Source organism: Miscanthus floridulus, chromosome 13 (genome assembly GCF_019320115.1).
Source record: "Miscanthus floridulus cultivar M001 chromosome 13, ASM1932011v1, whole genome shotgun sequence".
In the NCBI taxonomy this organism is placed as follows: Eukaryota; Viridiplantae; Streptophyta; class Magnoliopsida; order Poales; family Poaceae; genus Miscanthus; species Miscanthus floridulus.
In genome coordinates, this window is record NC_089592.1 from 57456506 (window position 1) to 57481544 (window position 25039).

The window sequence follows — 25039 nt, forward strand, 5'->3', positions numbered from 1 at the left end:
CCGCGTGATGTGAAAACGCCGTCTCCGTGGGACCCGCTCGTACAGTCGCAGCAGGAAGGAGGAACCGAGACGCCGTCGCTCTTTTCCCGTCGCCCCGCCGTCATCCTCCTTCCTCCGTACGCGCTCCTATGCTTTTCCGTCCGGTCGCACTGCCTTCCGTCGGAAGCAACGGCGCTCGACCTCGGATGCGACCGCACGCCACCTGGGCCCTCCTGAAGCCGCGCCTCGAGCCGCAATTTGCGGAGCGCCCGTGACCGTGACTCCGTGAGGTCCGTGACCGCACCCGAGCCCTAGCCCCTCTCAAAGCTTCTCAGCCTGGCCACCTGCCCGTGCTACGGATGCACCGTGACCGAACCCGAGCCCTAGCCCTTCTCAAAGCTTCTCAGCCTGGCCACCTGCCCGTGCTATGGATGCACGCCACGCATCCGGCGGTGCGGACGCCGAAAATCACCGCCGCCCGCTGGTCACCCTCGCCCCTCGCCGAACCCTAGCTTCCAGCTATAAAAGCCGGGTGCCCAGGCCTCCCTCGCCATCTCCCTCCCTCCAGCCGCCACAGAGCCCTCGCCTCCTCTGCCTCGCTCTCCCTTCCTCCACGCCCACCAACGACGCCGCGGAGGGAGTCCAAGAAGCCAGCACAGCCATGGCGTGACGCCGAGCCAGCACGCGCGGCGAGCCACCGACGCCGCACCATCTTACCCCGACGCCCCGCCTTCGCCCCGCCACGGCGCGGAGCCGCGGACGCCGCGGCCACGACCCCGGAGCCGCCGGTGAGTCTCCACAGCCACCCAAGCTTCCTCCTTTGGCCTTAGCTCCCTGGACAGCACCCCACGCCGGCTCAAGCCTTCTCCTTGCGTGCAGGAGCGACCTCAAGGGGGCGCCCTTGTTCTTCAAGCAGAGAGCCGGTGCACGGGATCGGCACCGCCACGTCGCGCACGACGCCAACCCTCCGCGCGGCCACGACCTCCTGCTGCCTCGCTGCCATGAATCGCCCGACGACCACCACCTCGACGTCGCCACGATTTCAACCGTAGCCACGACCTGCCGTAACTGTAAGCCCCATGGCCAAGCTTTCACCTTTCTCGGTGATGGCCGTCGCCTCTTCTGACGAGAAGACTAACTTCGCACCGGTGTTTGCCTCTTGCCTCCCAAGCCGACCACGGTGCTCTCCGCGCCCTCGAGCCGAGTCCTCGCCGTCAAGCCGCCTCTCGCTGCTTGCACCGACTCCGACCGGCGTCAAGCGATCTACATTAATATTCACCTAGCCCACCAGTGAGCCTCCCCATTCCAAAGCTTGGACCTTGGCACTGTTCTGTTCGTTTACTGCCTACCCCAGCCATCGAGCTGGCTCCTTTCCCGTGCATGCCCATAGGCCAACGGCGTTGTCGTTGTGACCCACGGACACGCCGAGGCCAAAAAGGCTTGGCCTTTGGAGTTTGGACACGCGCGCACACAGCCACAGCTAGAGCACGTCGCACACCCACGGCATCGAGCAGACGAGCGAACCGGCCGCCCTTCTGCTCTGTTCGGCCTTCGTGCCGGCGTCTTGCCTTGCCGGAGCGCGTTACCGCACCGATGGGACACCCACGGCGGTTGCGTCGCGTACGCACTGCTGTGCTCCGCTGTGCACAAACGGCAGCCATGGCCTCACTGGCCCCTGCCGCGACCACATCCTCAGGCACACACGAAGGAGGTCAAGGGCTTGGTGTTTGATGAGAAGCACGAACGCCCACACCGCCGCCGGCCACGGCCCCGAGCAGACGCACGAACGCAACCACGTCTTCATCCTGGAGATAGCACAGATGGCCGCGGTTGGCAACCACAAGGCTGCCGCCTTGCCACCGCCTTGGCACCAAGCACGAACGCACACGCGCACCGGCAGTAGCCGTGCGCACCCACACGCTGCACAGAGCACAGCAACACCACACGGTCGAGCACCCTGGTGCAGAGGAGGTGTTTCGTCGAGCGCTCCACGGGCATCGATTAGCCTTTCTCCCTCGCTCCGACCGCGTCCCGCCTTGTTCGCCCCTGGGCGAGCGCTTGACGCGTCACAGCCGCACCTGCACACGGACATCACCGGTATACACTTAGCGTTCAAGCGTTGCACTCCGTCGCGCACTCACGCACACCGACATGTTCGCCGGCCAGGGCGCGGCGACCCTCTGTAGAGCCGCGGACATGGAGCACCATGACCCCGCGTGCTCGCCCTTCCTGGCGAGGCACATGAGCGTGCTGGTCGTTCTCAAACCTGCCGAAGTCGTCACCTTGCCGCCGCTACATCACGCGCACGCCGCGGACCGAAGCGCCGCGCTGGTCACACCCATGGCCATGGCATGGCCGCGACCTCGAGCACACACGCACGCGACGCTCAAAGGCTGGGCCATTGGACGTGCACGGACACTCCGGACGCCACCGGACCGGCACCAGCTTGCCCGGCGTTACCGTCTTGGCCGCCACGCCCTCGCCATTTGCGGTGGATGCCTTAGCAGCATCTCGACGAACACTTGGGCGCGCTCTAGGAGCCTGCTTTCTCTGAAGCTGCTGTTCCATGACGTAGTCCGCCATAAGCTGCCTTGGACGAACCTCGCGTGGACTCGTTTCACTGTGAACTAGCTCGCACGTCCACCATAGACCAACTCCAGCTCACCGTGAGCCATGGTCCCATAGACCAAAGCCCGTCAACCTGAATCAGCCACGTCACCCCTCAGTTCCTTGTTTTCTAAAAATGAACAAACCTGTTTTCAATCTTCAAAAATTCATAACTAATTCATCTTAGCTTAGAAAAATATGAAACTAATTTCTAAATCTTTCTAAAATCATAAACTATCTTTTGGTGCCCTTCCTGAGATCATTTGGATCTTCTAATTGCTGTTTATTGGATCTTATTGCTAGTAGTCGCTCATATTTATTTCTGTGTTGTACGTTTTGCTTAGCTTTGGATCCGAGGAAGGCTGAAGGACAAGACGGGCCGTGCTGAGTATAACGACATTGACAAATTAAAGCTTACCATCCCGACAACGCAAGTGTCTTGGCTACACCATTCTCTTAGTATAACCTATTTAGACATTGCAGTAGTTCTGCTAGCGCTTTTTATTTTGTTGCTTGCTTGCTACTTGATTGCATTGATTGAGCACCCGCCTTGAATGAAACCCATATACCCTGGCATACCCACTCCTATTTATATTCGCGCATGCTTATGCTTTACCTTGCTTGCTTGCATATACCTCACTACTTTGATTATCGAGACTTGATGGATGTTGGATGGTGAATATGAGTGGAGGCTTTTCGAGCCGATGCTTTGTGTAGTGATACTTGGGATGAGTGATTCTCCTTTCCTTGAGAGTGAGGCATTAGAGTTGTGGTATGAGGGTGAACTTCGGCTGGAGTGACTGACGTGACATGCCGGGGGAGTACTTGGGGCTCCCTGAAGGTACCTGTGGTGGGTACAACTTGTGGATACGGAGGTGGTGTGGTGATTGTGTCGTCGAGGGCACGTGTCTTTTGCGACCCATTGGAGGAGATGGTTGCTCTAGCCATATAAGGACTGATATGTTGGTGTGATCATGCTTCATAGGACTTTTACGTGCACACCACACGCTCCATGGGAGGGCTCCTGAGCTTGTGACTTTGCTTAGGATGGCACCATTACTGTAGGAGTTAGCGGATAGTGTTAGGGAGGGTGAGCGTGGGGCACACACTATCCCGAGACTCAGACACCATTGGCCCGGTTGGTTCGGATTCACAGCTTCAAGTACCCGGTGGCGATCTGTTGTTTTTCCCAGGCCTGAGAGAGGCAGGATGGTGCCATTACGGCGGGTCCAAGTTTGGGTGTTGCGCTCCTTAGTTCGCCGGGCCCCGTGCTAAGGGCACTTCGTGTGGGATTTCCAAATTGTACACACTCTGTAGAGTTCATAACACTAGTAGAGAACAGACCTTTGATCCTCGGCCAAAATGGGCTCTAGTGCTAGAATTTTTTGCCCCCTGGGACTAGAAATACCTTTAGTCCCGGTTGGTGGCTCCAACCGGGACTAAAGGTCCCTGCCCAACGGCTACTGCGCCAGACAGAGGTGGTAGGGACCTTTAGTCCCGGTTGGAGCCACCAACCGGGACTAAAGGTATACTTTTACTCCCGGTTGGTGGCTCCAACCGGGAGTAAAGGTCTATTCCCGGGCCGTGGCTGCGCCCGGGGTTGGAAAGTTATCTTTAGTCCCGGTTGGAGCCACCAGCCGGGACTAAATGTTCTCCCTTTATATATCGGCAGTCTCCTTCCTCCCCGAGCCCAAGCTCAGCACATTTTGAAGCTCACTGCACTAGTGTTCTTGCTTTCTCCCTCCCTCCATTGTTCCTCTATCCATTCTTCGATTCCTCCGTCGATTTCTTCGATTCCTCTATCGATTCTTCAGTTGTAAAGGTTACCAATCTCATACTCTCATTTTTCACCATTGTCTTATGTCATTTTGTTCACTATATATATATATATATATATATATATATATATATATATATATATATATATGGTTCTTTATTGTGGTTTTTTTCATTTGTAAGCAGTTTGAGCTCAAAATCACTTCAAGCTTGCATATTTACATGAAAGAAGGTTAAAGTATATATAAATATAAACTTAGAAAATAGTTAGAAAATTATAGCAAATCCGTACTAGTTGAACTTGCGGACCGTGTTCAGCTCGGCGAGCATATTCTCTGCCGAGCGGTAATGGACGTCAAGGAGGAGCTTTGATTCTACGAGGGAGAGCGGCAACGGTCGTGAAAGACCATGTTCCCTTCCTCGTAGAATCGGAGCTCTTCCGTGGCCAAGTACGGTGCCGTCCGGTGGAGAAATGCTCGCCGAGATGATCACGTAAGCAAGTTCAACTAGTACGGATGATTATTTATTCACATTTCCCGATATCGTCGTAGTAGTCTGTTAATCACCGTACCCAAACGTAGTATATATATAAATATAAACTTAGAAAAATAGTTAGAAAATTATAGAAAATCCGTACTAGTTGAACTTGCGGACCGTGTTCATCTCGGCGAGCATGTTCTCTGCCGAGCGGTAACTGGACGTCAAGGAGGAGCTTTGATTCTACGAGTGAGAGCGACAACGGTCAGTGGAAGACCGTGTTCCCTTCCTCGTAGAATCAGAGCTCTTCCTTGACCAAGTACGGTGCCTGTCCGGTGGAGAAATGCTCGCCGAGATGATCACGTAAGTAAGGTTAACTAGTACGGATGGTTATTTATTCACATGTCCCGATATCGTCGTAGTAGTCTATCAATCACCAGTACCTAAACGTAGTATATATAAATATAAACTTAGAAAATAGTTAGAAAATTATAGAAAATCCGTACTAGTTGAACTTGCGGACCGTGTTCATCTCGGCGAACTATGTTCTCTGCCGAGCGGTAACGGATATCAAGGAGGAGCTTTGATTCTACGAGGGAGAGCGACAACGGTCGTGGAAGACCGTGTTCCCTTCCTCGTAGAATCGGAGCTCTTCCTTGACCAAGTACGGTGCCTGTCCGGTGGAGAAATGCTCGCCGAGATGATCACGTAAGCAAGGTCAACTAGTACGGATGGTTATTTATTAAAACATGTTTTTGAGCTATAATGTATTAAAAAATGAGTATAGAGATCTAGATAATTTTATAGTTTCTTAATTTTATTTGTTTATAAAAGGAGAAATTTATAGTGTATTAAAAATGAGTATAGAGAGTAGATGGCAACTGCTTCCGGGTCCTCGGCCTCTCATGGGTTTCCAAAGTGACTTAGGCCGGGCCTCCCTCTCATTCCATGCGGCAAGTGTCGTGATGAGACGAAGATTATGATGGAGTACCGAGTGAAGAAGGAGGGTCCCAACAAGGATCGTATCTTCTACAAGTGTCTGGATCGCAATGTGAGTTATTTTATCGTATTTAATGATTATGGTTAGTTTATACCTATTTTCATGATGGTTGTGATTAAAGTTCTAATTTTGTGTTTTAATTTCAGTGGGATGGCAGTGGACTGATGTTCAGGCCTCTACTGGGAGGAAGAGTATGTTGAACTCGTGCAAAAATATCTTACACAACTAGGCAGATACGGTGGCTAATGAGGTCCAAAGATGTTGCACAATCGAGAGATCTGTCTGTTTTAGTTGAGATTGGTCGCGAAATCCTTGTGCTCCTAAAATATATTTTAGCTTTAGTTCTTTTAGTGGTAGTTGGGATTGTCTACATTGTAGCGATGCTTTCATAAATTTGTATCTTTTGTGGTGGCATGCATGTTGTATAAATAATTAATTATGATCTAGGTTTTAATATGGTATTTATGTCATGTAATGCAGATGAGCCGGCATTGGATGTATAATGCTGATCGTCGCTCCCAAGAGTTCATTGACGGCGTGCATTCTTTGTTACGTGCGGCCGAGGCAAACAAACGCGACGGTTTCATGTGCTGCCCATGTGCCATATGTAAGAATACGGTGGAATATCCTTGCTCAAGGACTCTTCATTCACACTTGTTCAAATCGGGTTTCATGCCAAACTATATTTGTTGGACGACGCACGGAGAAACCGGTGTTGTAATGGAAGAAGGTGAAGAAGAACAATGGGACGACAATGATATTATTCCCGATGGTGCGTGCTTCAATGATACTGCAATGGGAGAAGCTGAAGAAGAGGTAGCCGCAGAAGATGAGCTGGCTGATGATCTTTCTCAGGTCATTCGTGACGCACAAAGAGAATGTGAAAGTGAAAAGGAAAGGAGAAGATCAAGTTCGAGCAGATGCTAGAAGATCACAAGAATTGTTGTACCCAACTTGTGATGCAGGGCAGAAAAAGTTGGGAACCACACTAGAATTGCTGCAATGGAAGGCAAAGAATGGTGTATCTGACAAGGGATTTGGAGAGTTACTAAAAATCCAAAAGAAGATGCTTCCGAAGGACAATGAATTGCCCGCCACTACCTACGAAGCAAAACAAGTTGTCTGTCCTATGGGGCTAGAAATCGAGAAGATACATGCATGTCCTAATGACTTCATCCTATACCGTGGCAAAGAGTATGAGAAATTGGATGCATGCCCGGTATGCCATGCGTCGCGGTATAAGATCAGGCGAGATGACCCTGGTGATGTTGAGGGCGAACGTCCGTGGAAGAAAATCCCTGCCAAGGTTATGTGGTATTGTCGACGAAATATGGTCGGCAGTCTACCTAGGGGTATGCCCAAGGTAGTAGATTGTTGGCAGATAGATGCGCAAGTCACAAACAAGACGGTGACGCAAGACAGACATGAGGTTTTATCCAGGTTCGGCCGCCAAGAAGGAGTAATACCTACGTCCTGCGTCTGATTGGTATTGCTGTATGTCAATGAGAGATGTTTTTAGAGGGATCCCCTGCCCGCCTTATATAGTCCGAGGGGCAGGGTTACAGATCTGGAAACTAATCCCGATCACGAAGAACCGTTCTTTAACATTCTTGTTGTAGTACCTACATAAAACAGCAAAGGTATTTGGCCATACGTACACAAGAATCGAGCCTTTTCTCTTCTGCGCTGTTTACTTCTAGCTCCCGTACTTCATTGACCTTGCCCTCGTCGAAGTTCTCTACCTGTGCTGATCTAAAAGCTATATCCGATGGGAGGACTATCCTCAGCGCCGTAAACCATAAAGTATGGTGAGACGCCTGGTGTTACGACTAGGCTGAGTTCGGAGGCCCCAGACCACGGCTGGTAACTCCTTGAGCCATCTTCCGGGAGCTTTGTCATTTTCTCTGTACATCCTCTTCTTTAGTGCGTCCAAGATCATGCCATTTGCCCGCTCAACTTGTCCATTAGCTCTAGGGTGCGCCACCGAGACGTATTTTACTACTATGCTCCTTTCATCGCAGAAGTCCCAAAAAGCGTTCCCGGTGAACTGAGTACCCAGATCGATAATGATGCTGTTGGGTACGCCGAAACAGGGGATGACCTGGTCGAGGAACGTGACAGCCTTCTCTGAGGATGCTTGTACCAGAGGCATGTATTCTATCCACTTAGAAAATTTGTCAATCAGCACAAAGACGCATGTAATCCCAGGAGCCGGTTTGAAAGGCCCGATCATATCCAGTCCCCAGCATGCGAAGGGCCAAGAGGCTGGAATCGTCTGGATCTCATGTGCTAGTACATGGATTCTCTTGGCGAAGAATTGACAACCCTCATAGTGGCGGACTAGCTTCTCTACGTCGGCTACTGCTGACGGCCAATAGAACCTTGCTCGGAAAGTCTTACCGACCAGTGTTCTTGAGGCCGCGTGGTTGCCGCAGGAGCCAAAGTGGATTTGGTCCAGGAGATGCTCGCCTTCCTCCTGGGTTATACACTTCATCAAGATTTCCTCCTTTGCGTTTTTGCGCCATAACTTGCCATCGACGAGTAGATACTGTTTACTGTGATGCATCAGGCGCTCGTTTTCTGTCCGATCAGTATAACCACTGCCATCTGTTAAGTACTTGATGAAAGGTGTTCTCTAGTCTGGCTCATGAGTGGTCGGAGGTGGCTTGGTTGTGCTCGGCGTCGGAACCGTAGCCACTAATTGCTTGTCTAGAGCTTGGGCGACCGTGGAATCCTCGTCGTCAATGGAAGGCGTGAGCAGGTCGTCAATGGAAGGCGTGAGCAGGTCAATGGACGAATACGCCATGTGGGATCTTGGCTCGGGATGATCCTAACTTTGACAGTGCATCCGCTGCTTGGTTCTTGTCCCGGACCACGTGTATGTACTCGATGCCATAGAACCTACCCTCCAGCTTTCTTATCGATTTGCAGTACGCATCCATCTTTTCGCTGGTCGTGTCCTAGTCCTTGTTGAGTTGGTTGATGACCAGAGCCGAGTCTCCGTAGACATGGAGGCAGTTTAACACCAAGCTCAGCCAGCGATGCATAAACCATGAAGGCATGCTTCATATTCGGCAGCATTATTAGATGCCGGGAAATAAATCCTGAGGACGTACCGGAGCTGCTCCTTGGATGGTGACACGAACAGAACTCCTGCTCCCGCACCATCAATATTGAGAGAGCCATCGAAGTACATCAGTCCAATATTCAGTCAGATCCCAGAGAGGTAGGCGTGCTTAAGTCTGTCCACTCGATGACGAAATCGACGAGTGCCTGAGACTTGATTGTAGTACGGCTTGCAAATTCCAAGGAGAAGGGGCATAGCTCCATTGCCCAGTTTGATGATGCACCCGTTCGCATCCTTATTGCGGATGATGTCCCCCAAAGGGTACTCGGTCATGACCACCACATGATATCCGTCGAAGTAATGTCTCAACTTTCGGGATGTTATCAGTATGGCGTAGAGCAGTTTCTGAATCTGTGGGTACCTGGTCTTAGATTCATTGAGTACCTCACTGATGAAATAAATTGGCCGCTGTACCTTATAGGCGTGGCCCAGCTTGTCGCGCTCGACCACCATGGTAGTGGAGACCACCCGATTGGTTGCTACAATGTAAAGTAGGAGGGTTTTGTCTTCTCTAGGAGCAGTGAGGACTGGAGGTGATGTAAGGTAATGTTTTAGCTGTGTGAAGGCAGCGTCTGCTTCTTCCGACCACTCAAAGTTCTCGGATGCTTTGAGCAGTTTGAAAAACGGTAGCCCCTTTTCTCCTAATCTTGATATGAAATGGCTTAGAGCGGCCATGCATCCGGTAAGCTTCTGGACATCCTTCACCTTTTTGGGGGGCTTCATGTTTAAGACAACTTTGACTTTCTCCGGATTAGGGCGTATGCCGTCATAACTGACGACGTTGCCTAGCAATATACCAGAAGGAACACCAAAGATGCACTTCTTTGGGTTTAACTTCCATTGGAATGTATTGAGGGCCACGAAGGTACGTTTTAGGTTGTCGACAAGGGTATGTGCTTCCTTGGTTTTGACAACTACATTATCCACATAGGCCTCTACTAGGTCATCTTTTATCTCGTCTGCGAGGCAGGCCTAAATGGCGCGTTGGTATGTAGCCCCAGCGTTCTTGAGCCCGAACGACATAGTCGTGTAGCAGTAGGCGCCGAAAGGCATGATGAAAGACGTCTTGATCTGATTGTCCTTTTTGAGAGCGATCTAGTGATAACCAGAGTAGCAATCGAGAAAGGAAAGCAGCTCACAACCGGCAATTGAATCTACGACCTCGTCTATGCGAGGTAAGCCGAAGGGGTCCTTAGGGCAGTGTTTGTTGAGATCAGTATAATCAACGCACATTCTCCATTCATTGTTCTTTTTGCGTACAAGAACCGGGGTTGCTAACCACTCCGGATGATACACTTCTTTAATAAATCCGGCTGCCAAAAGTCGTGTAACTTCTACCCTAATCGCCTCCTTTTTGTCGCGAGCGAACCGTCGTAGCTTCTGCTTGATTGGTTTCGCCTTGCTGTTGACATTTAAGGAGTGCTCGATCAAGTTCCGAGGTACACCAGGCATGTCGGCAGGTTTCCATGCAAACACATCCACGTTGCTCCTCAAGAACCCGATGAGTGCGTCTTCCTATTTGGGATCCAGGTTGGCCCCGATAAGGGCCATTTTGCTGGAGTCGCCATCGACCAGCTGGATCACCTTATGCTCCTTTGACTTGATGTTCTTGCGTGGAGTCTCAAGGTCTAGGATCTCTAGGTGGTCGGCTGAGGTCTTCTTAGCGTCGAGCACGGTCTCGGCCATGCGAATAGAGAGGTCGTGGGCCTCTGCTATTTTGAAGCTGTTGTCCTCGCAGGTGTAAGCTGCGTATACGTTGCCCCTGAGGGTTAGGACTCCTTTCTCGGTAGGCATCTTGAGCACCAGATACCTATAATGAGGTATGGCCATGAACTTGGTGAGCGACGGTCGACCGAGAATAGCATGGTAGGTGCCATCGAAGTCAGCGACCATGAAATTGACGTAGTCGGTGCGGAAGTGGTCTGGAGTCCCAAATTGCACAGGTAGCGTGATCTGCCCGAGAGGTGTAGAGCTCTGTCTGGGGAGAACACCCTAGAACTATGCCTCGTACGGCTTCAGGTCCGCCTGGGCTATTTTCAGGGTGAGCAGGCTGTTCCTGAACAGTATATCGATGGAGCTGCCGCCATCGATAAATACCCTGTCGAACTGAACCTTATTGATGCAAGGATCGAGGACTAGGGGAAAATGCCCTCGCTCAGGTATGGCAGCCCATTGGTCCTTCCTGCTGAAGTAGATTTCACGGTGAGACCACGGAGGGAGCCACGGATCGGTGAGAAGGTTGTCGGTGTTTGCCACGTTCAAGCAAGCGCGGGCGAGCAGCTTGCGTTCTTGTTTGGTCTCAATGGACACCTTGCCGCCGATGATGGTGTGCACACGATCAGTTGGCTTGACGTATTTATGACGAGGGTTTGCATCGTCGTCGTCATTATCCTCGTTGCGCTGTTCTCCTACGTCGTTAGGCTTGTCGGACGTATCCGGAACCTGTTGACGTGTGTAGATAGTTTTGAGGACACGGCAATTCTCCATGGTATGGTTTGACTTAGGATGGAGCTAGCAGGGCTCCTTCAATGCTTTGGCGTAGTCATCTTCGTAGTTACGACGTCCGCCCCCCTTTTTAACGGTATTGACCTCGTCGTCGTTTTCTCGAGCGCGCTTGCTCTTGTAATCGTCACGGCGGTTATGCCACTGATTACGTTGGTCACGGTGGTCGCGGGAGTCATTACGCTGGTTGCGGTGGTCAAAATTGTCGTTCCGACCATGACTACCGCGGTAATCGTCACGGTGCGGGGGGTGATCGGAACGTCGAACCCTTGCTGCTTCTTCAACAATTATCTTTTTAGCGTCGTCGGCATCCGCGTATTTCTTGGCGGTGGCCAGGAGCACTGTGACTGATTCAGGTCTCTTCCAGAGGAGCTTGTCCCTTAGGGCGTCGTGGAAGCGGAGGCCAGCGACGAAAGCCCCGATTGCCTCGTTATCGGAGATTGACGGGACCTTGATGCGCATCTCTAAGAAACGCCGAACGTACTCGTGTAGTGGTTCGTCCTTTTGATCTCAGATCCATTGTAGATCGTACTTGTTGCTGGGTTGTTCACAAGTAGCGATGAAATTGTCGATGAAGGCCTACTTGAGCTCCTGCCAAGAATCAAAATAGTTTACCGGCAAGCTAACCAGCCATTGGTGACCTACATGACCAACAGCGACTGGGAAGTAGTTAGACATGATGTGCTCGTTGGCCATGGCTGATCGGCATGTAGTTTCGTAGAGCATGACCCATAATTTAGGGTTTTCCTTGCCGTCGTACTTCTGGAGTTTCTCGAGCTTGAAATTTTTGGGCCATATGACTTGGCGAAGGTGTGGAGTAAACTGCTTCAGACCCAACGGGCCATGGGCAGTGTCATATTCCATACGGCGATAGCTTTCATGAGATGCACGATCGTTGGCTCTCTGGTTGATGCGAGCGCGTAGGTCACATCCATCGAGGTAATGGTGGAGATCGTTATTGCCATCGCGGCGATCTCGATTGCCATCTGGGTTAGCCCTGCGACCGTGGTTGTCACGGCGATTGTTGTGGTTTTCTCAGCGGTTGTCATCTCGAACGTCGTGGCGGTTATCCTCCCGACGGCGGTTGTCGTCCCGACCACCATCATGACCACCGTTTCCGCCCTGCCGGTTGTCCGATGGGTCATTGTTGCGTGAGCCACATTGGTTGAGTGGCTATGAGCGACTTGAGTATTGGCGGCTGTGGCTTGATTCGACTGAAACAGATGGAGCCCGGGCTTGGTTCATCATCTCTGCAGTCTGAGCCATAGTAGCCGTAAGATAAGCTTGTATGTCGTCGTGAACTGCCTGGGTCTCAAGAGTGTTGGGTAGCCGCTGTATTGTCGCCATGGCGACGGCTACGTTGGCGCTTGGAGTCTTGAAGACTTGTTTGTCCCCCACCCTATTGAAAGCATTGTTGAGGTCACGTGGCTGGACCCTTATGCATCGTGCCTCCTAGTCTGCTTCAGCTTTGATCTGTCGGTGATTAAATCGATCAATATTGCGTGCTTCGCGAGCAGTTCTTTCTTGTTCTGTTTCGCCAACTGCTGGCGGCTCGTCATTGCTGACAACATGGATCAAATCCCCTCGTCTTGGCGGGAAAGACGGAAATTGGGGAAAACCTAGGGCGTGGTCTGGTAGATCCAGGTCGTATTTGACGCCTTCATCTACACGATGCTGAAGCTCGGTGTGGACAAATGCATTAGATGCGATGCCAGACGAGGAGCTGGAGTCGCCCTCTCAGACTATGTGGATGGATCCTTCTTGATAATCTTCAATCCGGACCATGTTGACGAAGTTGCGTGGCTTTGGCTGAGGTCGGTGCATAAAGCACAGATCCGAGCGGCGTTGTAGGTTGTACGCGTAGATGGAAACAATGTTTCGTAGGCCGTAGGGTTGGACCTAGTGGTTCTCCGTCGAGGCTTCGTATTTGGAGAGCAGGAGACCCGTTGCGAAGGTCGGCTGGTGACGAGCGGAGCGCCCCTCAGGAGTAGATATGACCACGAGATCTATTCCGAGTCACGTAGGATGACTGGTCTGAGCTGGTCGGATAGATCTATTGTGGGTAGCGGTTACCTGCTCATTAGGTTGACTTTGAATCATACTTACCAGAGCTAGGGTTTCGGTTAGTTTGGTGCCAACCCGATCGATGGAGTCGAGCAGGTCGGTGTTGTCGATCTGCTTCCCTTTGTAGCGGGGAAATAGATGATGGGTCGTCGGCGTGGCTGAAGGTGACATAAGCATGGTTGGAGCTAGATGTACCATGGTCGGAGCCAGATCCATCATGGTTGGAGCCGTATCCGTAGTGGTCGGAGCCATAGCCGTAGTGGTCGGAGTCGTAGCCGATGCAAGTGAAGTAGTGGTCGGCGCAGACTGAATCCATGCTTCCTCCGTAATCATGGCGATGGCGTCGTCAGAGCCGGTGGTCCAGGTGATCTGGCCAACAATGAATGTGAGGCCGTTCGGCGTAGCCATGGAGCCGGAGATGATGACCATCTTGTTTGTGTAACACCTCGGGTGTTAGCCTTGCATAACTTGACTTGCATAACATGAGCATGAGCATCAAGCATTCATAAATCATCATTTACAATTGAAACATCTGATCGAAACATATGAAACATTGCTTGTTATTTCATGTTCCTTGTAACATATACATATGATCATGAGTGACTAATACATGTAATGATTGTGTGACCTTGTGAATTGCTTAAACATGTTTAGAGTATCATTATAAACAACTTTGATATTCATGGCTAGGGCTAATTAGGTCATTATGTCATAGCCCAAGAGGGTACCATCTTTTAAAAGTGACATGTTTGACCAAGTTTGAAATAGGTGCTAGAGACTATGCATGTATGTGGGTACTAAAGCAAAGTTGTAGTATGTGTCATGGAGAACAACTTTCTTTTTTGGGTCATGAACTAATAATGTGCATAGCCTAGTCCTTTTTAGCTCACAAAAATCAGAAAAACAACCTTTTCAGCACTTCACGAAATTTTTCTAAGTCTTGATCACTGACAGTGCTGTCAGCCCGACTTTGGGTTGGATTTTCTCCCTAGCTGTTGCGAATTTGAGCTTGATCTTTGAATAAGAGTTGTAGCTGGTACTTTGGGCTACAAAACTCATGTTGGGCATTTGCACGAAGGAGCCAAGGATCAGCGGATATATCGACTTGGAAACGCGCTGTCAGGCCTCTCCGATCGCGTTCTGACGAACTGAATCAGGTCCGGCACGTCGGCTTCGGTGGCCGACACCGTCAGGGCGTGCGCGCCGCGTGGAGCCAGCGGCGGCCGCGCGTCACCAGCACCCTGCCCACCACGGCCAGGGCAGGCCAGCTCGCGCCTTTACCTCCCAGCGCTCGCCCGCACTCAGCCGAGCTCACCAGTCGCCTCACCTCGGCCCTTTTCCCTCGCCGCAGCCGCTGCAAACCCGGTGCCGAGAGCCCGCCATCGCCATTGGAGGCGCCAGCTCGCGCCTAGCTCCTCCATCCCCACCGCAACCCTCCACCGTCTTCCCAGCAACCCCCCTGAGCCCTACCGTGCCCGCTGTTAGCCCTCGGTAAGCCCCAGCGCCGTGCGCTAGCTCGCCGGAGCTCCGCCGCCAACCTCGTCGTCGCGGCCACGCCGTTTTAGTCTACCATTCCACGCGTTAGTTGATGCGCTAGGTTTCCAGTAGCTCGTAGATGCTTGTCCGCGCGTTTGATTGAGCCGCCGAGGTCGTCACCGGAGTAGCGCCGTCGTCCAGCGTCACCGGTCCGCCATGGCCGCCGCCGCCGTTGCTAGCACCGACGAGCAGACCCACCAAGTAGATCCTTGTGTGCGCAATGTCGAGTAGAACGTCTAGTAATGACCTCACCGCCGGCAACCTCGCCGTCGGCGAGCTCCGCCGTTCCCACGTCATTCCCGCGCCGTTGCTCTGTTCTGTCTCAGTGACATGTGGGCCCAACTGGCTGGAGGGTCCCGCATGTCAGTGTCGGTTAAATAGAAAGCTAGCTCATTTTTACAGATTTGAACCCTGAATTCATGTATTTTGTTATTTTTGTATATTTAGTTTGGTAGCTCCAAAAATTGTGAAATAAATTTTGTAGTGTTGCTTAGGAAGTGTAGTATTTAAGAAAAATATGTTCTTGGGTTCAACAGTAGAAATTTCTGGAGATTTAAATAGGGATTTCAAATGTGCTTTTGAAAGCATTCAAATTTGTTTATTCTATATCTAGAGTTCCTGTGCTCCAAAAATTATGAAATTTTTGTGGTAGGCTATTCTTGTCATACCTGAGCTTGGATAAAAATTTGAGAACCAGTGCATGTGTAGATCTATAGTTATAGATTTTTCTTTTATAAATAGTTAATCCTTGCATGAATTTTTATAAATTAATTATAAGTCCAAAATTCAGGAGATTTATTGGAGATGATACTAGTACCATATGGATGTTAGGAAAAATAAGAAATCTGTTGCTTGACACTTTTCAATAGGATTTTCCATTTATGCTATTTCAAGCCTTGCTTCCTTATCATTTTTGTATAGGATGTTCTACTTAGTAAAATGACATGAAATTTTTATAGCAGTCCTTTGATAGCATTAGTAAGGCTCTGTAAAATTTTGAGAATTTATTAAGCACATCTGATATGTATTTATTATTTAACCTAGATATCTAAATAAAATAATAAAGGCAATTTAATAAATAGTTTGGGCTTCACCAATATATTATCTTAACTGTATTTGGTATGCTTACACTATTGGTAGGTTCTAGGTTGTCAATTTTGAAGGATTACATAAAGTAGAAGTATTCTTACTTTATATTGCATGTTAAATCATTTCCAGACTGATTCTAGAATATGATGAGTTGCATGTTGAAACTGATGTGGACTGTAAAAATGGTTAATAACAAAGTTGTAGAAAATTTGATAAGCTTTCCAGAAAGTCCAGGATCACTGCTTTTGAATTTGTAGAACTCCAGTTATGAGTAAAACAAGTAGATACTGTTAATGGCATAGTCGATGCTTTGTAGAAGTAGTTAAGTAGTAAGCGAGAAGAGATATGCACCTACTCAAACAACGTGATGCACTTGTTAACATTATGCATTCGTAATACTCATACCATACTCATGCATCTAGGATCGGAGGAAGAGATCACGTTGCTGGAATTTGAAGAAGCCGAGGAAGGGAACCCGCAGGAGAATCCGCAAGTCCCCGCTCCTGAAGGCGTGGAGCAGAACCCTGAAGAGCTTCCGGAGTGCCCTGACCATCGTCCTACTTCCTTTCTGCGAGGCAAGCCCCGGAGCATTATAAGTCTCCCAGTAATTTACAAATGTTTACTTACGTATTTATGATTGATGCATTAGGTTATAAGAGTTGAATGAAACCACTTGATGCATGTACATTCCTTGTCCAGATATTGACCCTTTAACCGGTATAGGTCCAGGATCGAATTTATGCTTAGCCATGCTTAGACCGGTAGAAGTCGGGTGATGTCCTGTCACCTGCGAGATATAGGTGGATACCGGAGCACGGTTGGCTATATCTGCTATCGTGGAACAGAACCATGTGGTAAAAGTAAATTGAGACCGGACGGGAGGTCGATAGGGAAACAACAAGGCATGGAGGTCTTGGGTGTGGACTTATCCCCGTCTGTGTCGATCAAGGACCGTACCGTTGTTGGAACTTCTGACAAGATTGAACGCATGCCTCTCACTTAGCTGGCCGGATAACTCGTTCCGACCGCGAAGCCGAGTAATTCAACTCAGGTCGGGAATCGTTCTGTTGTGCGCTCCTTCCGGGGAACGATCAGACTGAGCCCAAGGGCAGGCTTGGCCTGAGCATCTTGGCATCTGGTGTTCCAGATTGTGCGGCGCAGTACGAACCCGCGAAATGTGTACCGGAGTTGTACCAAAGGTGACCTAAGACTATCGTGGCTGATAGATCTGGGTTTGTGTTAGGAATAAATTCCCAGCTGGTTGAAATCGATTCGAATCGCCGTCTCTCCCGGATAGTGAGAAACTTGGCTAGCTCCAACATCGTAGTAACTGTGTTATGAAACATGATGGTTCAACTGAATATGGAATTACAATACTTGCTATGGTTACTATTGTATGATTCTAAATAATATACCACATGTTTGGCATAGGATAGTTGCTAACCTAGAAATGGATAGTTATAATTAACTTGATAAAAGAATCACAACTGTACAACGGTTAATTGCCTTTTTCGCAAAATGTTGTCAAGTTACGTCCACTTATACAGCCGTGCATAATCCTTGGAGTCATTTTATTTCTGGTTCATGACGGGTAAGTCTAGCTGAGTACCTTCTCGTACTCAGGGTTTATTTTTCCATTGTTGCAGATGGCACTGTGTATCATGGTTATTGCAAGAGTTGCTTCTATCCCGCTGTGGATGAGGAGTAAGCCTTGGGCAGGCTTCCTTAGTAATTCCTATCCTTGCTTTTGTGGACCGTGATCTGGCTTGGCACTGTAGTAAACTATGTTGGAAAACCTTATCTCGAACTTATTTGCTTCCGCTTTGTTTATCAAACTTGTTGTGTAATAACTTTTATTCGTACTCTGATGATGAAACGTATCTGTGAACTTTATGTAATATGTGGCATGTATGTTGAATCCTGTACGATCTTGGTTGTTGTAAATCGTTTATCGAGACCCGTCGTGGTACTCGACGGACTACCGGGTTTATATGGGTTCAAGTATGACAGTGCGACCGCTTGCGGATTGCCATTATACTTGTATTCTTATAAATTGGTCGGTTCTGCGACAGCTGGCATCAGAGCAAGATTTAACGTTAATTGTCACAAGTGTATTTAAAACAAAAGTTTTTGTTTCCGAAAACCCTTCTTTAGCAACTAATAGTTATATAATAGGTATTTGAAATCTAAAGTGTGCCAATGATCACTTTCCTTATGCCCAAATTAAGGACTATTAGGTGGCTAATTAAGTACTAACATGGGGGTTTTTACTTCGTCGTCCATACGGCGTGCTATAGTATGGATGCCATTCACTTGAGTGGTAATGTATGGATCAATGCCTCTACGTCAAGGTAAGATGAGTGTATGACCGCAAGATGTGAGCGTGCGGTCGGGAAGAGTTAGCTTTGGTACGGCTATGTATACATGCTCGCATGTGTACATGGTACGTATTTAATTGTGGGTTTAAATTATTGTTGGGTAGATTGATACGGAAGTATATGTATGGGGATACATATATGGAAGTATTTACAATTACATTCTGCATATTCTTTATGGGTTTAGGGCTGAAATGAAATGTTATGCAGGTACAATAACAACGAAACGTGTAGCTCGACTAGTTACGCTATTATGAGAGAACGTATGTATGCCACCGTGTCTACCGTTAGAAACAGATTTTTTCCTAAGTTTGTGAGGACGTACGGCACGAGCATACATCATGTTAAAATACCATTCACATAACTACATTTGTTCCTCCCCTTATAAGATTCTTACTCGGTTATGTAACTCTTATCCATTATGGCATTGTCTCACCAAAGGGTACATGTTGATGGTGCAGATGGCACGCACCAAGCAGACTGCTCGCAAGTCCACCGGAGGTAGAGCTCCTAGCCGTCAGCTTGCTCCACGTACCCGTCAACGTCACACGTTCCTTGGAGAGTTTGGGATGCCTACCCTCTTGTGGAGAGTGCTCAGCTATGTAGGCTATCCTGATGGAATGGAACCCCGCTACTTCTGGGCGAATGAGCGGTTGGGAGAAGGTCTCTTAGTTACTGTGGAGGCCGTTGTCCGTCCCCGAGGTGACGATTCTGAGTGGACAGGCTGGTGTTATGAGTCGACTGGTAGGACTGCTGAAGAAGCAGCTGGCAGGGCAGCTTTTGGGATCCTGAGGGATATCATGGATCGTTTTCCTCAGGAGCTGGCAGCCGCTTTGGTTGGAGTCTTTCCAAGAGGTAATCCCTTCACTAACTCATGGCGGCAGGCTAGAGGAAGACCCTTGGAAATTGGTGCAGCAGAAGGGCAGAACAGCGATAGCCCTGCAATGAGCGCCATGTTCGCAGTGATGAGAGTGTTGGATGGAATTGAAGGTAGCCTCAGACGTGTGTCTGGTGCTCTTGGTCATGCCCGCGAGGACCGACGTCAGCTTCAGAGGGAGCACGACGCTGAGATTGAAAGGCTCACCGAAGAGATGACTAGGTTAACTCATCAGCGGAATGCAGCCTGGTCCAGGGAAGATGTCCTGAGAGCTCGACAGTTTGAGCTGGAACAACAGCTGGCCAATGCGGAGGGATACAATGATAATCTGCATGAAGAAGTTCACCTACTGCACAATCAGCTCCACCCTTATGTACCACCTGGAGCTACAGAAATGGATCTAGAAGGGTACGAGGAAGAAGAAGAAGTGGCACCTGAAGAAGAAGTAGAACCTGGGGAAGAAGATGATTCTGCATCTGACCTCGATAGTGATCATGATGAGGATTAGATCACTTAGCGTGTAGTGGGAAGACTAATGTATCACCTTTATTTATGTAATGGACCTGTAGTTCCAAGTTGGCATTAGTAACCAGACTATCATGTAATGCTAATCGCACGTTTGGGTAAACGTTAATGCAATTTTAGTTCCTTGTCGGTCATCACGCTTTAACTTGCATGCGTTATGAGCACGATAAGTGGTCAAATTGGCGATGTCATGTTGCGAGAATGAATGATTATGCCTCTGTTTTTATTGTGCTTTTGAGAATTTTTCTCCAGTAATTTCAGTTTGGCATGAGTACCTAATTCGTCTGCAATCTCTTGGCATCGACCCATAATCGCTTATTGTTGCAACTTCGCAGATGACGCGCACCCGTGCAGGAGCTAGCAGCAGCCAGGATGGCAACCATGATGACTTGCCACCCCCACCGCCACCGTCTGCTCAGGAGTTCTTTACCCAGTTCTTGGGTAGCCAGAGGACAATGGAAGAAGCCTTGCGCCTCATCGCGCAAAACACTGCTCGTGGCCACCCACAGCAACCAGGGGCCGAGCCAAATCAGCACAGTTCATTCAAGGAGTTTCTGGACACAAAGCCTCCGATCTTCAAAGTGGCTGAGGAACCACTGCAGGCCGATGAGTGGCTGAATACCATCGAGCAGAAATTTCGTCTGCTAAGGGTCACCGAGCACCTCAAAGCTGAATATGCTTCTCATCAGCTGCAAGGACCAGCAGGAATCTGGTGGACGCACTTTCTGTCGTCTCTGCCTGCTAATGCGAGAGTGACCTGGGATCAATTCAAGCTGGCTTTTAGGGGACACCATATTCCCCCGGGCCTGATGCGCATGAAAGCAGCAGAATTTATGAGGCTCACTCAGGGAACCAAGTCACTCACAGAATATATGCACGCATTCAACAACTTGTCAAGATATGCTCCAAGTTTCGTGGATACTGAAGAGAAAAAGATTGAGAGTTTCAAGCGAGGGTTGGGTACCAAACTAATGAAGACTATGGCAAATTCTCGATGTGCCACGTACAATGAGTTTATTAGTGATGCCTTGACCCAAGAAAACCACAACAACCTGCATGCAGTTGCTAAGGGTCGCAAGAGGGCATATGAGGCCAGTGCATCCGGATCTTTTCAGTCAAAAGCGCCTATCGCAGCTAGGCCACCATTTCGTCCACCTGCATCCAAGTTCAGGCCTCCACCACCGAAAGCTCAGAATAACAGGCCACAGAAACCGTTTCGTAAGGCGTTCACTATTGCCTTACCAAAAGGGAATGGTAATCAGGACAGCTCCACCGGATTCAAAAGTAATCAACCTTGTTTCAACTGCAACCAACTAGGTCATTGGTCCAAGGAGTGCCCCACCCCAAGAGGAATGGCAACCCAAATCAGAACAATCAAAGGCAGATGAATGCCAGGGCACGTCAGGGACAAGTGCATTATACCGCTGTGGAGGAAGTGCCCGCCGGAGAAGTTGTCACGGCCGGTATGTTTCTTGTCAACAAACACCCCGCTGTTGTTTTATTTGATTCAGGAGCTTCTCATTCATTTATGAGTCAAGCATTTGCATCTAGACATAATCAAGAAATAATTGAAGTAAGTAAAGGGGGTTTTAACATAAGTTCAGCAGGGGGAACTGTTACTACCAAAAAGATAGTCAAAAATGTACTCATCTTGATACAAGGGCGGGAGTACACCACAGATTTGATAATATTGCCGGGATTGTCGATAAGTGTAATCTTAGGCATGAATTGGATGAAGTATCATGGTGCTCTTATTGACACTAGCACCCGTACTATCATGTTGAGAGAACCCACGGGAGGGAATGCTTTTCTAGTTCCACTCTCCCGCGATTTCGAACCCCAACATTTAGCCTGTGCTATCCAAGCCACCACCATATGTGATATCCCAGTGGTTTGTGAGTTTCCGGATGTATTTCCAGAGGAATTACCAGGTCTACCACCGGATAGGGATGTGGAATTTAAGATCGAATTAGTGCCAGGTACCGCACCCATATCCAGAAGGCCCTATAGAATGCCACCCAATGAGTTAGCAGAACTCAAGGTTCAATTGCAAGATCTATTGGACAAAGGTCTTATCCAGCCTAGCTCATCTCCGTGGGGATGTCCAGCATTGTTTGTGAAAAAGAAGGATAAGTCACTGAGAATGTGTGTAGATTACAGACCACTCAATGCTGTGACCATCAAGAACAAATATCCGTTACCCCGCATCGACATCTTGTTCGATCAGCTAGCGAAGGCAAAAGTATTCTCCAAAATTGACTTAAGATCAGGTTACCATCAGATAAAGATCAGACCGGAGGATATACCGAAGACTGCCTTCTCTACTAGGTACGGCTTATACGAGTATTTGGTTATGTCTTTCGGACTAACAAATGCTCCAGCCTACTTTATGTACCTAATGAACTCGGTATTCATGCCCGAACTTGATAAGTTCGTGGTCGTGTTTATCGATGACATATTGATTTATTCGGAAACTGAGTCAGATCATGAAGAGCATCTGCGGATTGTCCTATCCAGACTCAGGGAACATAAGCTTTATGCCAAGTTTAGTAAATGTGAATTCTGGATGAGCAAAGTACCTTTCTTAGGTCACATTTTATCCAGAGATGGAATCTCAGTAGACCCATCAAAGGTGCAAGAGGTCATGGATTGGAAAGCCCCAACTTCGGTGCATGAAGTTCAGAGTTTCCTAGGGTTAGCAGGATACTATCGTCGGTTTATTCCAGACTTCTCAAAGATAGCTAAGCCTATGACCAGACTACTTCAGAAAGATGAGAAATACAAGTGGACACCAGAATGTGAAACAGCTTTTCACACCCTCAGAACCTTGTTGACTACAGCACCAGTGCTAGCACAACCAGACATTGAAAAGCCTTTTGATGTATTTTGTGATGCATCAGGAATAGGTTTGGGATGTGTACTTATGCAAGAAGGGAGAGTAATTGCATATGCCTCTCGGCAACTGAGAAAACATGAAGCCAACTACCCTACACATGATTTGGAACTTGCAGCCGTTGTCCATGCACTAAAGATATGGAGACATTACTTGTTGGGCAATGTATGTCATATCTATACTGACCACAAAAGCCTCAAGTATATCTTTACCCAGCCAGAACTGAACATGAGACAACGTAGATGGTTGGAATTGATTAAGGACTATAATTTGGAAGTGCATTACCATCCGGGTAAAGCAAATGTAGTAGCTGATGCACTTAGTCAGGAAGTCCCATTGCAACACTATGGAAGCACTATTGGAAGATGGATTCAACTTGTTACATCCTGCCGTACTCCACAATATCACAATCAGTTGTTCGCTTGAGAGCCGAATCATAGAGCTACAGCAGACAGATGTAGGAATAAGTCACATCAAGAGAAAAGTGCAAGAGCAAGAAACAAAACACTTTAGATTGGACGAAAGAGGTGTATTATGGTTTGAGGACCGGCTAGTGGTGCCTGAAAGACCGTGAGCTAAGGAATCAGATTTTAGAAGAAGCTCACTCGTCCAAATTGTCTATCCACCCGGGTAGTAGTAAAATGTATCAAGATCTAAGAAATCGTTTTTGGTGGACTAAGATGAAGAAAGAGATCGCAGCCTATGTTGCTAGATGTGATAACTGCAGCAGAGTGAAAGCCGTCCATATGAAAACCGCTGGATTACTTCAGCCATTGCCTATTCCAGGATGGAAATGGGAGGAGATCAGTATGGACTTTATCACAGGCCTTCCAACGACGCCCCAAGGTCACGATTCAATCTGGGTCATTGTTGATCGTCTCACAAAGTCAGCCCATTTTGTACCAGTTCACACAACATATCACGCGGGTAAATATTCTGAGTTATATGTTTCCCAGATCGTGAAGTTGCATGGAGTACCCCGGACCATAATATCGGATAGAGGACCGCAGTTCATAGCTCGTTTCTGGGAGCACTTACACCAAGCTTTGGGAACCAAGCTAATAAGAAGTTCAGCTTATCATCCGCAAACTTCAGGACAGACAGAGAGAGTAAACCAAATCCTAGAAGATTTGCTTAGGGCTTGTGTTATATCTTCAAAAGGTTCATGGGAGAAATGGCTACCTTTAGCTGAATTCTCCTATAACAACAGTTATCAAGCGAGTATCAAAATGGCTCCATTTGAAGCCTTGTATGGCAGAAAATGCAGAACTCCCTTGAATTGGATTGAGCCTAGTGAAAGGAGATATTTTGGTATTGATTTTGTCAATGAAGCCGAAGAACAAGTACGTATCATCCAACAACACATGAAGGCAGCTCAATCAAGGCAAAAGAGTTATGCCAATAGAAGAAGAAGGCCACTAACTTTTGAAGTAGGTGACTATGTGTACTTGAGAGTATCGCCCATGAAAGGTGTGAAGAGATTTGGGATGAAAAAGAAGCTTTCACCAAGATATGTAGGGCCATACAAAATCTTGGAACGAAAAGGAAACGTTGCGTACTAAGCTACAACTACCACCAGAGATGAGTGCAATCTTTGATGTGTTCCATGTGTCTCAGCTAAAGAAATGTCTTCGAGTACCGGAAGAAGCTATTGCACCCACCAACGTGCAGCTTCAATCGGATTTGACTTATGAAGAAAAGCCAATTCGAGTATTAGAAATGATGGAGAGAGTAACAAGGAGTAAGATCATTAAGTTCTATAAGGTGGTGTGGAACAATCATAGTGAACAAGATGCTACATGGGAAAGAGAAGATTATCTGCAAGAAGTTTATCCCGCCTTTTACCAAGAATGGTAGGTCTTGCAAATCTCGGGACGAGATTTTTATAAGGGGGAGGGGCTGTAACACCTCGGGTGTTAGCCTTGCATAACTTGACTTGCATAACATGAGCATGAGCATCAAGCATTCATAAATCATCATTTACAATTGAAACATCTGATCGAAACATATGAAACATTGCTTGTTATTTCATGTTCCTTGTAACATATACATATGATCATGAGTGACTAATACATGTAATGATTGTGTGACCTTGTGAATTGCTTAAACATGTTTAGAGTATCATTATAAACAACTTTGATATTCATGGCTAGGGCTAATTAGGTCATTATGTCATAGCCCAAGAGGGTACCATCTTTTAAAAGTGACATGT

At 48.3% G+C, this 25039-nt stretch overlaps 1 long non-coding RNA gene across 1 annotated transcript; it reads left to right on the top strand.

Moving 5' to 3' along the window:
* The first annotated feature begins 536 nt into the window (after window positions 1-536).
* On the top strand, window positions 537-3972 carry LOC136501544 (uncharacterized). Its single transcript, XR_010770309.1, has 3 exons — window positions 537-767; window positions 859-1269; window positions 2931-3972. It is a non-coding gene; the product is annotated as an uncharacterized lncRNA (long non-coding RNA).
* Window positions 3973-25039: the final 21067 nt, after the last annotated feature.